Source organism: Sus scrofa, chromosome 12, assembly GCF_054392235.1.
Source record: "Sus scrofa isolate SSC_HxYL_T2T_F1_AM1 chromosome 12, Sscrofa_HxYL_maternal_Yorkshire_Landrace_v2.0, whole genome shotgun sequence".
In the NCBI taxonomy this organism is placed as follows: Eukaryota; Metazoa; Chordata; class Mammalia; order Artiodactyla; family Suidae; genus Sus; species Sus scrofa.
Window position 1 is genome coordinate 58,842,426 of NC_139394.1, and position 12,710 is coordinate 58,855,135.

Sequence of the window (12,710 nt, forward strand, 5' to 3'; positions counted from 1 at the left end):
CCACTGTGCCACGACGGGAACTCCCCAACTTCACTTTAAATGAAGTTTCCTTTATTCTGTTTCATACTTGAATGATAAGAAATGGATTTGATGAGTCCAAGTATAATATTTAAATAAAGATATGGTAAAAATGGTCAGATTTCCTTTCCTAAGTGCTGTACCAATTTGGACTCCCTCCAGCAGCGTGCGAAACTGCCTCTCCTCACTCTCACTCACCTGGCCTGGGTATTATAATCTTCACCGCCGCCGCCACCGCCACCACCTCCCCTTTGCACCCCGGTGACCCTTCAAATCTCTCCTCTCTGTCAGCGCTGTCAGTATCGGAGCCCTAGATGCCATCAGCAACTAGTTTGGAATCCTGAAAGAGCCTTTTAACTCCCTTTCTCAATCCTCTCTCCTCTCCTCACCCTGCCCCCCCCATCTGTTCTCCAAGAATTGTCTTTTTAAAAAATGTGCATTAGTTGATTTTTGCTCCTGGCTATGACCCAGTGGCTTGCATCAGACTAAGATTCCTCTGGAGAACATGTAAAAATGAGATCTGCCCCCTCCCCCCCAGGATTTTGACGGCTGAGGGAATAGCCAGAGCGGGCAGAACTTAAGTAAAACAGGCTCCTTTGCAGAAACAAAACACTTGGAAGTGAGGTGGGTGGTCTCCACTGCTCCCCTTAAGGAAATTCCTTAAGTCTTTTGCTGATTTGCTTGGGAGGCATTGAGGCTGAGCAGAAAATGGTGGCCTAATATTTGACATTATCGCAAGGCTCAAAAACTGGAGTTCGGTCCTGACAAGAAATACATCCATGTGCATGCAGGGATCAGATTTAAATCTTTATGCCTTGGTTGTAACACTAAGGGCCTGGGCTCAGCACTTGCTTTGATGTTCGTGAAAAGAGGAACCGCCTTTTGAAGTCTCAGGCTTCACACCCCTAACGAAATGAGTTCAGAAGGTCAAGGGACTAAGCAAATATGAGATGCTACATTATTGTCATTTAGAGAGTAAGGAGTTATCTGAACCAGTGACCGAAATAGTGAAGGGTGGAGTTCCCGTCGTGGCGCAGTGGTTAATGAATCCGACTAGGAACCATGAGGTTGCAGGTTCGGTCCCTGCCCTTGCTCAGTGGGTTAACGGTCTGGCGTTGCCGTGAGCTGTGGTGTAGGTCGCAGACGCGGCTCGGATCCTGCGTTGCTGTGGCTCTGGCGTAGGCTGGTGGCTACAGCTCCAATTCGACCCCTAGTCTGGGAACCTCCATGTGCCGCGGGAGTGGCCCAAAGAAATAGCAAAAAGACAAAAAAAAAAAAAAAAAAAAGAAATAGTGAAGGGTGATTGTTGAAGGCTGAAGAAGGAAGAGAAATAAACCGGGCTGGGAAGAGCTACAGAAATTCCAAGAGGAGGCTCAGCCTCTGTGGACAAGTGAGCTGCCGCTCGGGCAGGGGATGCCTGGCGTAGACACCTGTTTTGCATAGTCATGACCAGCAGGTGGCGCTCTAAAGCAGTCTGGTTGCTCTCCAGACTTCCAGCGTTGAGATTTTTGCTTGCACACCTACTGAGGCACCAGGAGCCTCCGGCCCTAAATTTTTTGCCACCGTGCTTCCTCCAGAGGCGAAATATGCAAGATCTAGCGCCCTGTGGGGTTTTTTTCTATGTTTGCTTTGCCTCTGGGCGGCTGTACTGCACCATCCATTCAATTCAATAGAGACTAGAGACTCAAACTTTGATGAGCAAATGGATCATCTGATTCTCCCCTAAAAATGCAAGTTTGAATTTAGCAGGACCGGGGTGGCACATGAGGTTCTGCTTTTTTTTTTTTTCTTTTTAGTTAGGGCTGCACCCACAGCAAATGGATGTTCCCAGGCTAGGGGCTGAATCAGGGCTGCAGCCGCCAGCCTATGCCTCAGCCACAGCAACATCACATCTGAGCCTCATCTACGACCTACACCACAGGGCAATGCCGGATCCTTAACCCACTGAGCGAGGCCAGGGATGGAACCTGCAACCTCATGGTTCCTAGTCGGATTCGTTTCCACTGCGCCACAACGGGAACTCCAGGTTCTGTATTTCTAACAATGTTTCCTGGTTATGATCCACACTCAGTAGTTCCAGGAGTTCCCGTTGTAGTGCAGTGGTTAACGAATCCGACTAGGAACCATGAGGTTGTGGGTTCGATCCCTGGCCTTGCTCAGTGGGTTAACGATCGGGCATTGCCATGAGCTAAGGTGTAGGTTGCAGACGCGGCTCGGATCCCGCGTTGCTGTGGCTCTGGTGTAGGCTGGTGGCTACAGCTCCAATTAGATCCCTAGCCTGGGAACCTCCATATGCCACAGGAGCGGCCCAAGAAATGGCAAAGAGACCCCCCCCCCCAAAAAAAATCCAAAACTTAGAACAGTGTGACTACAAGGTCCCTTCTCTATGCAACATGGGAGGTGGGAGAGTTTACAGCTTCCTGAGCAAAATCCCTCTGAAACGTCTGCAAGTTAAAGTTGGGCCAGTTGTGTGACTTCTTTGGGTCTCAGTTTCTTCATCAGTAAAATGGGAATAGTAACAGCCTTTATTTAGAGAATTATTTGAGGGTTAAAGCAGGGTATTGTAAGTAAAACCCTTAGCACGGTGCCTGGTGCCTTGTGAGCCTCAGCAGGGCTTGGGGGTTACACTAAGTATTGAGGCGGGCATCCCTGATTGGTTAGTAAGTTGGAAGGAGCAAGAGATGAGGGGCGATCCTTAAGAAGGTGTCATCGGAGTTCCCGTCGTGGCGCAGTGGTTAACGAATCCGACAAGGAACCATGAGGTTGTGGGTTTGATCCCTGCCCTTGCTCAGTGGGTTAACGATTGGGTGTTGCCATGAGCTGTGGTGTAGGTCGCAGATGCAGCTCAGATCCCTTGTTGCTATGGCTCTGGCGTAGGCTGCTGGCTACAGCTCCGATTTGACCCCTAGCCTGGGAACCTTCATATGCCGCTGGAGCAGCCCAAGAAATTGGCAAAAAGACAAAAAAAAAAAAAATAAGGTGTCATCTTAGGGAGTCCCCGTTGTGGCTCGGGGGTTAAGGACCTGACAATGTCTCTGTCAGGATGTGGGTTCAACCCCTAACCTCACTTGGTGGGTTAAGTGTCCGGCATTGTTGAAAGCTGCAACATAGGTTGCTGATGCGACTCGGATCCGGTGTTGCCATGGCCGTGGCCGTGGCGTAGCCTGGCAGCTGCAGCTCCCATTCGACCCCTAGCTGGAGAACTTCCATATGCTGCAGGTGTGACTGTCAAGAGAAAAAAAAAAAAGCACCATCTCAGCTATCAAGATATCTGTCATCTGAGAAAAAGGGCACCAAGGAGCTGAGGACAGCCAGCCAGAAGAAGGGCAGGTCTCCCGATCGGGTGGCAAACCTAGGGCTGTCTCTGAGGGCGACTGAAGTGTGCTGTAGGCTGAGCCGGCTTCCCTCTGGGCATGGGGGCGGGGTGGGAAGCTGGACTTGCAGGCGGCTCGAGCTGTGGCTTTCAGCATACTACCCACGTCACATCTTTAGGGGTTTTACGGGGTGTGAGAGAAGCTAAGAGGAGCCAAGAATCACCCTGGCCCCACCTGGCGACAGCCTGCAAAACCTCAGTGCCATTGCTATGGCAACCTCAGCCCAGATGCCTGAGTTTACCTAAATGCTTTCAACTGGGCGGTGTTTCCATAGCATCTCAAAGGTCCATGGACATTGATGGACTAACTTCCAGGGCTCTGCTGGCTGCTCCTGGGGACACAGGGTCAAATCCATGCAGCCCTTGCCCCCCTGGGTGACCTTGGGGAGATAAACATCACCATGGGATGGAATCATCAGTGAAGGGCTTCAGTGGCAAGTGTCAGTAACGGTGCTTCTTAGTGACTTAGTGGTGGGACTTGGTGACGCATGACACTTGCAGCTCCTGTGGGGGCCAGAGGTGTTCGGGGGAGCGGGGGGAACTCTCCAGACTAGGGTGGTCTGGTCTGACAGACTTAAGGAGGGGGTCAGATTTGGAGAGTGGACACCACGAACCACGAAAGGGACTGATTGGATGCAGATGGAGCCAGTTACACGTGATCTCATTTAAGCCCAAACAGGGCTGTGACGTCAGTACTGGCCTGGGCTCCTCTGCGTGGAGAGGAGAGTGAGACGCAGAGATGCACAGCCACCTGTTCAAGGTCCGGTTTCTAGAAGTGGTAGGTGGAGACTGTCTGATTTAAGTTCATTCTCTTCAGTGCCATTTAGACAATAGGCTAAATGTCTATTTCGTGGGATGTTTGTGATGCTTAAGCAGGACAATGATTGTGAAAGTGTTTTGTAAACTGTAAGATGATCTTCTCGGGGTTTGAGTTTCCTTTTATCTCCTGCCCTTAGTGTGTGAAAGCTCATCCCCCTCAGTTCGGGGCCAGGGGCTTCATGCGTGTAGTGAAAATGGGGAAGCTTGAAGGCCTGGCTCAAGAGTTAAGGCTTGGATTTCGTTTTTTCCTTCCCCAGCCCTGAACTCTTGCTTAACAACAGCTGAGCGATGAGGCTGGCGGGGTTGCTTCACTTCTAGAAGGCTGGCCCCAGCCTTCCTGGCTTGAACCCACTTCCGGTCCTTGTGCCTCTTTTGTCAGAAGGTGATTCTCATGCTTCCTGTTGACTCTGTTTCAGCTGCTTCAGCTCCGGCCCCCGTGCGCTGCTGCGGATCTGATCAGCGAAGCCTGGGACACAGGACCAGGTACCCTGGGATGAGGAGGGAGTTAGGGATCCGCTTGGACAAGGTCAGGCTCAGGTGAGGTCACTGGGGGGCTCCTGGGGGTCTGGGGTCCTTCTCTGAGCATGTGGTGGGGGGACCGTCAAAGGCTGAGGTTAGTCTGTGAAGTTGGCTGTGTCCTTATGGGGATGGCTTTGGTGGCTTCCTGAAACCACACTGTCCCCCTAAGGTCCTGTACCTTGATTTGGTCGTGTTTTACCTGGGCTGCCCAGGTAGCATTTTGGGGGGGTGGCAGGGAGAGCTCCTTGGGTTCAGGCTGGCTTATCTGGGGCTGAGACAAAGCTGGTGTGTGTGCTGCTTGAAATGGCGCCGAACTAAATTGGGGCTTTGTTGTTGTTGTTTTCTTTTTAGGGCCACACCTGCGGCACATGGAGGTTCCCAGGCTAGGGGTCCAATGGGAGCTGCAGCTGCCAGCCTACACCGCAGGCACAGCCACGCCAGATCCGAGCCGTGTCTGTGACCCACTCTGCAGCTTGCGGCACTGAGGGATACTCAACCCACTGAGCGAGGCCAGGGATTGAACCCTCATCCTCACTGACACTTAACCCACTGAGCCACAACGGGAACTCCCAAGTAAGGGTTTGTGATTAAGTCTGGCTCCTTGTCTTTCGGGCGGGTCACTTCCCTCTGAACCTGTTTTTTGGTCTACACCGTGGCTAAATATCTATTTCGTGGGATGTTTGTGATGCTTAAGCAGGACAATGATTGTGAAAGTGTTTTGTAAACTGTAAGATGATCTTCTCAGGTTTTTTTTTTTTTTTTTTTCAATTTATCTTAGGTTTTTCACACTTTTTATTTATTTATTTATTTATTTTTTTGTCATTTCTAGGGCCGCTCCCACAGCATATGGAGGTTCCCAGGCTAGGGGTCTAATCGGAGCTGTAGCTGCCAGCCTACACTAGAGCCACAGCAACGTGGCATCCAAGCCGCGTCTGCAACCTACACCACAGCTCACGGCAACGCCGGATCCTTAACCCACTGAGCAAGGGCAGGGATCGAACCCGCAACCTCATGGTTCCTAGTTGGATTCGTTAAGCACTGCGCCACGACGGGAACTCCTCTTCTTGGGGTTTGAGTTTCCCTTTATTTCATTTTCTAAAGGAAACTAGGCATTTTTTTTCCTGACAGTGATAGTTAGTAAAAATCCACACAATGCAGAGGAGGGGAAGAGTTTTTCACAACTTCAGCCGAAAAGATTGCTATTGACACTTGGTGTGTAGACTTCTGGATTGTGATAAAATCTATGTAACATAAAAATGACTGTTTTTGGAGTTCCCGTTGTGGCTCAGCTGTAACGAACCTGACTAGCATCCATGGGGACACAGATTTGGGTAAATTATGATTGTACCCATGAAACAATAATTCCCCATTCTCCCCACCCTCGGCTCCTGGCAACCCCCCTTCAGTCTGGGTCAGTCTACCTCATATACGTAGAATCATACAGTATTTGAACTTTGATGACTGGCCCATTTCCTGTAGCCTGTATCCATGCTGTATCATGGGTTCCGAATTTCCTTCCTTTTTTGGGCTGAATAATATTGCTTCTTGGAGTCTCTGGTGGCCTAGTGGTTAAGGATTCGGTGTTGTCACTGCTGTGGCTTGGATTCAGTCCCTGGCCCAGAACCTTCCACGTGCTCTGGGTGAGGCCATAAAAAAATATATTGCATTGTCTGGGGAGTTCCCATCGTGGCTCAGTGGAAAAGAATCTGACTAGCACCCATGAGGACGCGGATTTGATCGCTGGCCTTGTTCAGTGGGTTAAGGATCTGGCGTTGCTGTGGCTGTGGTGTAGGTTGGTAGTTACAGCTCTGATTCAGCGCCTCACCTGAGAACCTCCATGTGCCATGGGTGTGGCCCTAAAATGACAAAAAGACAAAGCCCCCAAAATATCTATCTCTATGGGGCATTGTCTGCATGCCCCACGTTTTGTGTATCCATCATCTGTCGATAAATAGAAGGGATGTTTCCACCTCCTGGGTATCATGAATAATGCTTCTGGGAATGGGAGCGTACAGGTATCTGAGTCCTTGCTTTTAATTCTTTTGAGGCAATACTCACAAGTGGATTTGCTGGCGTATATGGCAGTTCTGTTTTTAATTTTTTGAGGAACCTTCATACTGGTTTCCACAGTGGCTGCACCATTTTTCATTCCTACCAGCAGTGCACAACTGTTCTAACTTCTCCACATCCTTACCAACACTCATTCTTTTCTCCTTTTTTTTTTTAATCCCAAGGAGTGTGTAATGGTGTCTCATTGCAGTTTTGAGTTTCCCTAATGATTTGTCACACAGAGCCTCTTTTCATGTGCTTATTGGCCATCTGCATATTTCTTTGGAGAAACGTCTATTCAAGTCCTTTGCCCATTTTTAAATCAAGTCGTTTGGTATTTTCGTTGTTGTGGGGTTGTTGTTCTTTATATATTCTGGAAGTTACCTAGACTTCCAGACTTTTAAAGCGACGTTTCTTAGGTCAAGCTCTACTCACTGTCCTCTAGCCTTTTTTCATCGAATAATAGCACTTGAGTATCATCTCATGTTAATTTATAAATATCTACCTTGTCCTTCTTCATAGCCACGTAGTATTCCAGTGTGTGGATATGCTATGATTTATTAAACCAACTTCCTACCTATGGGTGGTTAGGTTGTTTCTGGTTTACTGGCATAATAATAATCAGTGCTGCAGTGACCATCATTGACCATATATCTTTGCGTACTAGTTCTGTTATTTCCTTAGGATGAATCCTTACAAGTTGATGGCTGGGTGAAAGGATATACAAATCTTCACAGTTTCAATTCAGTTATTCTAATTCCTCTAATAAACATCATACCAGTGATTTTAAATTTCATATCCACCTCTATGGAAGCAATACAAAGCTTAAAATGAAGAGTAGCAAGTCCTGGAGTTCCCTGGTGGCTCAGAGGGTTAAGGATCTGGTGCCGATGCTGTGGCTTGGGTTGCTGCTATGGTGCAAGTTCAGTCCCTGGCCTGGGAATTACCATGGGCTTGGCCAAAACAAAGAATTAGCAATTCCCTGTCTCATCTCCCCACTTTCAAATTCTCCCTACAAGACACAAATATTTTCAATTATTGCAAATATTCCAAATAAAGTGCCTCTATAGCCGTTTTTTTTTTCTGTTTTAGTTTTATGTATTATTTTCATATTATGAAAGGGAAAGACACAGAACTCTTCAATCACTCTCTCCACGTTCTTGCTGTCCCCTCTTCCTGATGTGGCAATCACATATTCTCTGCAACAGAGCTATTCAGTTACTCTCAGCATGGTTGGACATATCAGGTAATCTGTTTCCATCTCTTTTTTTCTTTTTTCTTTTTCTTTTTTCAAGGCCACACCTGTGGCATGTGGTGGGCTAGGGGTTGAATTGGAGCCGCAGCTGCCAGCCAATGTCAAAGCCATAGCAACCTGCTGTATCTGAGCCTCATCTGTGACCTACACTGCAGCTTGTGACAGCGCTGGATCCTTAACCCAGTGATCGAGGCCAGGGATTAAACACTATGTTGGCTTCTTTTTTTTTTTTTTTTTCCTTTTTTTGGCTGCCTTCGTGGCATATGGAAGTCCCCAGGCTAGTGGCAAATTGGAGCTACAGCTGCTGGTCTACACTACAGCCACAGCAACGCAGGATCTGAGCCACGTCTTCGACCTACACCACAGCTCATGGCAACGCTGGATCCTTAACCCACTGAGTGAGGTCCAGGATTGAATCTGCATCTTTATGGATGCTAGTCGGGTTTGTTAACTGCTGAGTCCCGACGGGAACTCTGTGCGTTTTGTTTTTTTGTTTTGTTTTGTTTTGTTTTTGATAGGGAAGCTGTAGATCTGTTGAGAGAGAGAGAGAGAGAGTGGGGGCCATCTCAGAAGGCGAGAGGCTGAGTTTTTGTATTTTTGGCTCTGAAGACAGGCCTTTGTTCTGTCCTTGTACTTGTTTAATGGTCTGGCTAGATTTAGAATACTGGGTTGGAAATAATTTTCCCTCCTAATTATACAAGTATTGTTTCATTGTCGTCAAGCTTCTGGCTTATTGCTGAGAAGTCCTGTGCAGCTGGGATTCCTGATCCCTTGTATGTGACCTGGATTTAGGTCTGTGGAAGTTGTGAGGATTTTCTCTTCATCCTTGAGGTTCTGAAATTTCATTTCAGAATTGGTTGGGTTTTTTTTAAATTGAAGTATAGTTAGTTGATTACAGTGTTGTGCTAATTTCTGCTATACAGCAAAGTGATTCAGGTATACATACATATCATATTTTAGATTCCATGTATAAGTGATAGTATATGATATTTGACTTTCTGTGTCTGACCTCACTTAGTACAATAATCCATGTTGCTGAGAATGGCATTATTTCCTTCTTTATTGCTGAGTAATATTCCCTTGTGTGTGTATACATAGATATATTTTTTTTGTCTTTTGTCTTTTTTATTTATTTATTTTTATTTTTATTACTCAAATGAATTTATCACATCTGTAGTTGTATAATGAGCATCACAATCCAATTTCACAGGATTTCCATCCCACAACCCAAGCACATCCCCCCACCCCACAAACTGTCTCCTCCGGAGACCAAAATTTTTTCAGTGTCTGTGAGTCAGCATCTGTTCTGCAAAGAAGTTCAGTCTGTCCTTTTTTCAGATTCCACATGTCAGTGAAAGCATTTGATGTTGGTGTCTCATTGTATGGCTGGCCTCACTTAGCATGATAGTTTCTAGGTCCATCCATGTTGGAAAAATGCTGTCATTTCGTTCCTTTTAATGGCTGAGTAATATTCCATTGTGTTTATGCACCACACCTTCTTGATCCACTCCTCTGTCGATGGACATTTAGGTTGTTTCCATGTCTTGGCTATTGTAAATAGTGCTGCAATGAACGTTGGAGTACATGTGTCTTTGCGAGTCATGTTTTCTCTGGATAGATGCCCAGGAGTGGGATTGCTGGATCAAATGGTAGTTCTATGTTTAGTTTTCTGAGGCATCTCCATACTGCTTTCCACAGTGGTTGCACCAATTTACAATCCCACCAACAGTGTACTAGGGTTCCTTTTCTTCCACACCCTCTCCAGCACTTACTGTTTGTAGACTTTTGAATGATGGCCATTCTGGCTGGTGTAAGGTGGTACCTCACAGCGGTTTTGATTTGCATTTCTCTGATAATGAGTGATGTTGAACATCTTTTCATGTGTTTTTTTGCCATCTGTATGTCTTCTTTGGAGAACTGTCTGTTTAGATCTTCTGCCCATTTTTTGTTTGTTTTTTTGGTTTTGAGCTGCGGAAGGTGTTTATAAATTTTGGAGATTAATCCCTTGTCAGTCGATTCATTTGCAAAGATTTTCTCCCATTTTGTGGGTTGTCTTTTTGTGTTGTTTAGGGTTTCCTTCGCTGTGCAGAAACTTTGAAGTTTGATTAGGTCCCATTTGTTTATTTTTGTTGTCAATACTCTGAGTGGTGGATCTGAGAAGACGTTGCTGTCGTTTATGTCAGAGAGTGTTTGGCCTATGTTTTCCTCTAGGAGTTTTATAGTGTCTGGTCTTATATCTAGGTCTTTAATCCATTTGGAATTTATTTTTGTGTATGGTGTTATCACATATAAGTGATAGTATATGATATTTGTCTTTCTATGTCCGACCTCACTTAGTATGATAATCCATGTTGCTGAGAATGGCATTATTTCCTTCTTTATTGCTGAGTGATATTCCCTTGTGTGTGTTTGTGTGTATGTATACATATATGCATTTTTTTTTGTCTTTTGTCTTTTTAGGGCCGCACCTGCAACATATGGTGGTTCCCAGGCTAGAGGTTCCATGATGTGGCTCAGTGGTTAACAAACCTGAATAGTACCCATGAGGACGTGGGTTCGATCCCTGGCCTCACTTGGTGGGATAAGGATCAAGCATTGCCATGAACTGTGGTGTAGGTTGCAGACACGGCTTGGATCCCATGGTGCTTGGCTGTGGTGTAGGCCAGCAGCTACAGCTCTGATTTGACCCCTAGCCTGGGAATCTCCATGTGCCGTGGGTGGGGCCCTAAAAAAAATTTATTTTATTGTGGTAAGAACACTTAGGAGATCTTCCTTAACAAATTGTCTCATACAGGATACAAGACGGTGGGATACAGGGTTCAGGCTAGGATATAATACAGTCTTGTTGACTGTAGGTACAATCGACTATTTAATTTTTAAATTTATCTTTTTATTTTTTAAACTTGTATTGGGGTCTAGTTGATTTGCAGTGTTGTTTTAGCTTTAGGTTTATGGCAGAGTGAGTCAGTTTTATACACACACACACACACACACACACACTATATACATAGATCCATTCTTTCCTCCCATATAAGTTATTCTAGCACATGGAGTAGACCTCCCTGTGCTGTACAGTAGGGCTTTCTTAGTTATCTATTTTATTTTATTTTTGTCTTTTCCAGGACCATACCCGAGGCATATGGAGATTCCCAGGTTAGGGGTCCAATCAGAGCTCCAGCTGCTGGCCTACACCACAGTCACAGCCACGCCAGATCCGAGCCGTGTCTGTGAACCACACCACAGGTCACGGCAATGCCAGATCCCTAACCCACTGAGCAGGGCCAGGGACCGAACCCGCAACCTCATGGTTCCTAGTCGGATTCGTTAACCACTGTGCTACGATGGGAACTCCTAGTTATCTATTTTATATATAGTGGTGTGTATGTGTAATCCCATCCTCCCAATTTATTCCTCCCCAGCATGGTTTCCCCTTTGGTTTCCCCTTAAGTTTGATTTTGAAATCTGTATACCGCATCTTCTTTATCCATTCGTCTGTCAGTGGACATTTAGGTTGTTTCCATGTCTTAGTTTTTGTAAATAGTGTTACTGTGAGCCTAGGGGTGCATGTATCTTTTGGAATTATAGTTTTGTTTAGATAGAGGCCCAGAAGTGGGATTGTTGGAACACACAGTGACTCTATGCTTAGTTTTCTGAGGAACCGCCATACTGTTTCCATAGCGACCGTACCAAGTATATTCCATCTGTGGGTGTTTTTTGATCCATGGTGCTCTATGCTCAGGAGACGTTTCAGTATTGGCAATGATGTTATTAATTCTGGGAGAATTTCTGGAATTACTGCTATCCTTTTTTTTTTTTTTTTTCCTTTTTTGGCATCAAACCTGTGTCCCAGCACTCCTAAGATGCCACCAATCTGGTTGCGCCACAGCAGGAACTCTGAGATATTATTACACTAAAAATGATTTCTTCCAGAGTTCCCACTGTGGCTCAGTGGGTTACAAACCCAGCTAGTAAACCATGAGGATGTGGATTTGATCCCTGGGCTCGCTCAGTGGGTTAAGGATCTGGTGTGGCCACAAGCTGCAGCGTAGGTTGCAGATGCGGCTCAGATCCTGCATGGCTGTGGCTGTGGTGTGGGCCGGCAGCTGCTGCTCAGATTGCACCCCCCAGCCGGGGAGCTTCCAAATGCCGCAGGTTCAGCTCTAAAAAGAAAAAAGAAAAATCTTGCTCTTTATTTTTTTGCTTCTCTCTTTGTGATACTTTTCTCATTCGGATGTTGGACTTTGGGGGATTATCCTCTCCTTTTCCTGCTTTTAATCTCCTATTTGGGAAATCTGTCTTTTGTTCTCTTTTTAAGGAGTCTTAATTTTATGGTCATACTCTACAGCTGAATATTTCTTGCTTGCTTGCTTTTTTAAACAATTCTTTTTGGTTTTGTCCATGCTGGTGGCATGTGGAAGTTTTTGGAACAAGGATCAAACCCATGCCGCAACAGTGACAATGCTGAAGCCTTAATGGTTAGGCTACTCGGGTAACCCCTGAATATTTCCATTTTAAGCTTCACTGAAAAAAAAAAAAAAGGTATCTGTCCTCATGCCTTTTTGTAGCTCCACACCACAGCCACAGCCACGCCAGATCGGATCTGTGTCCTCATGGATGCTAGTCAGATTCGTTTCCACTGAGCCATGATGGGAATTCCTCTCTAAAGATATTTATTCC

At 46.1% G+C, this 12,710-nt stretch overlaps 1 protein-coding gene and 1 long non-coding RNA gene across 28 annotated transcripts in view; both read left to right on the plus strand.

Moving 5' to 3' along the window:
- Window positions 1-12,710, plus strand: part of LOC146398395 (uncharacterized) — a 228,987-nt gene that overhangs the window by 130,862 nt on the left and 85,415 nt on the right. The gene's annotated exons all lie outside the window — the stretch shown is intronic.
- NDEL1 (nudE neurodevelopment protein 1 like 1) overlaps window positions 1-12,710 on the plus strand; it is a 94,598-nt gene that overhangs the window by 25,855 nt on the left and 56,033 nt on the right. For 15 of the 27 annotated variants that reach the window (XM_084982662.1, XM_084982651.1, XM_084982648.1 and 12 more), the window contains one exon: window positions 4,627-4,747. The gene's annotated coding sequence lies outside the window, so the exon portion shown is untranslated. Of the gene's footprint in view, window positions 1-4,061; window positions 4,170-4,626; window positions 4,748-12,710 lie in introns of those variants that run through there. The other 12 variants (XM_084982639.1, XM_084982664.1, XM_084982653.1 and 9 more) reach the window with 4 other exon arrangements.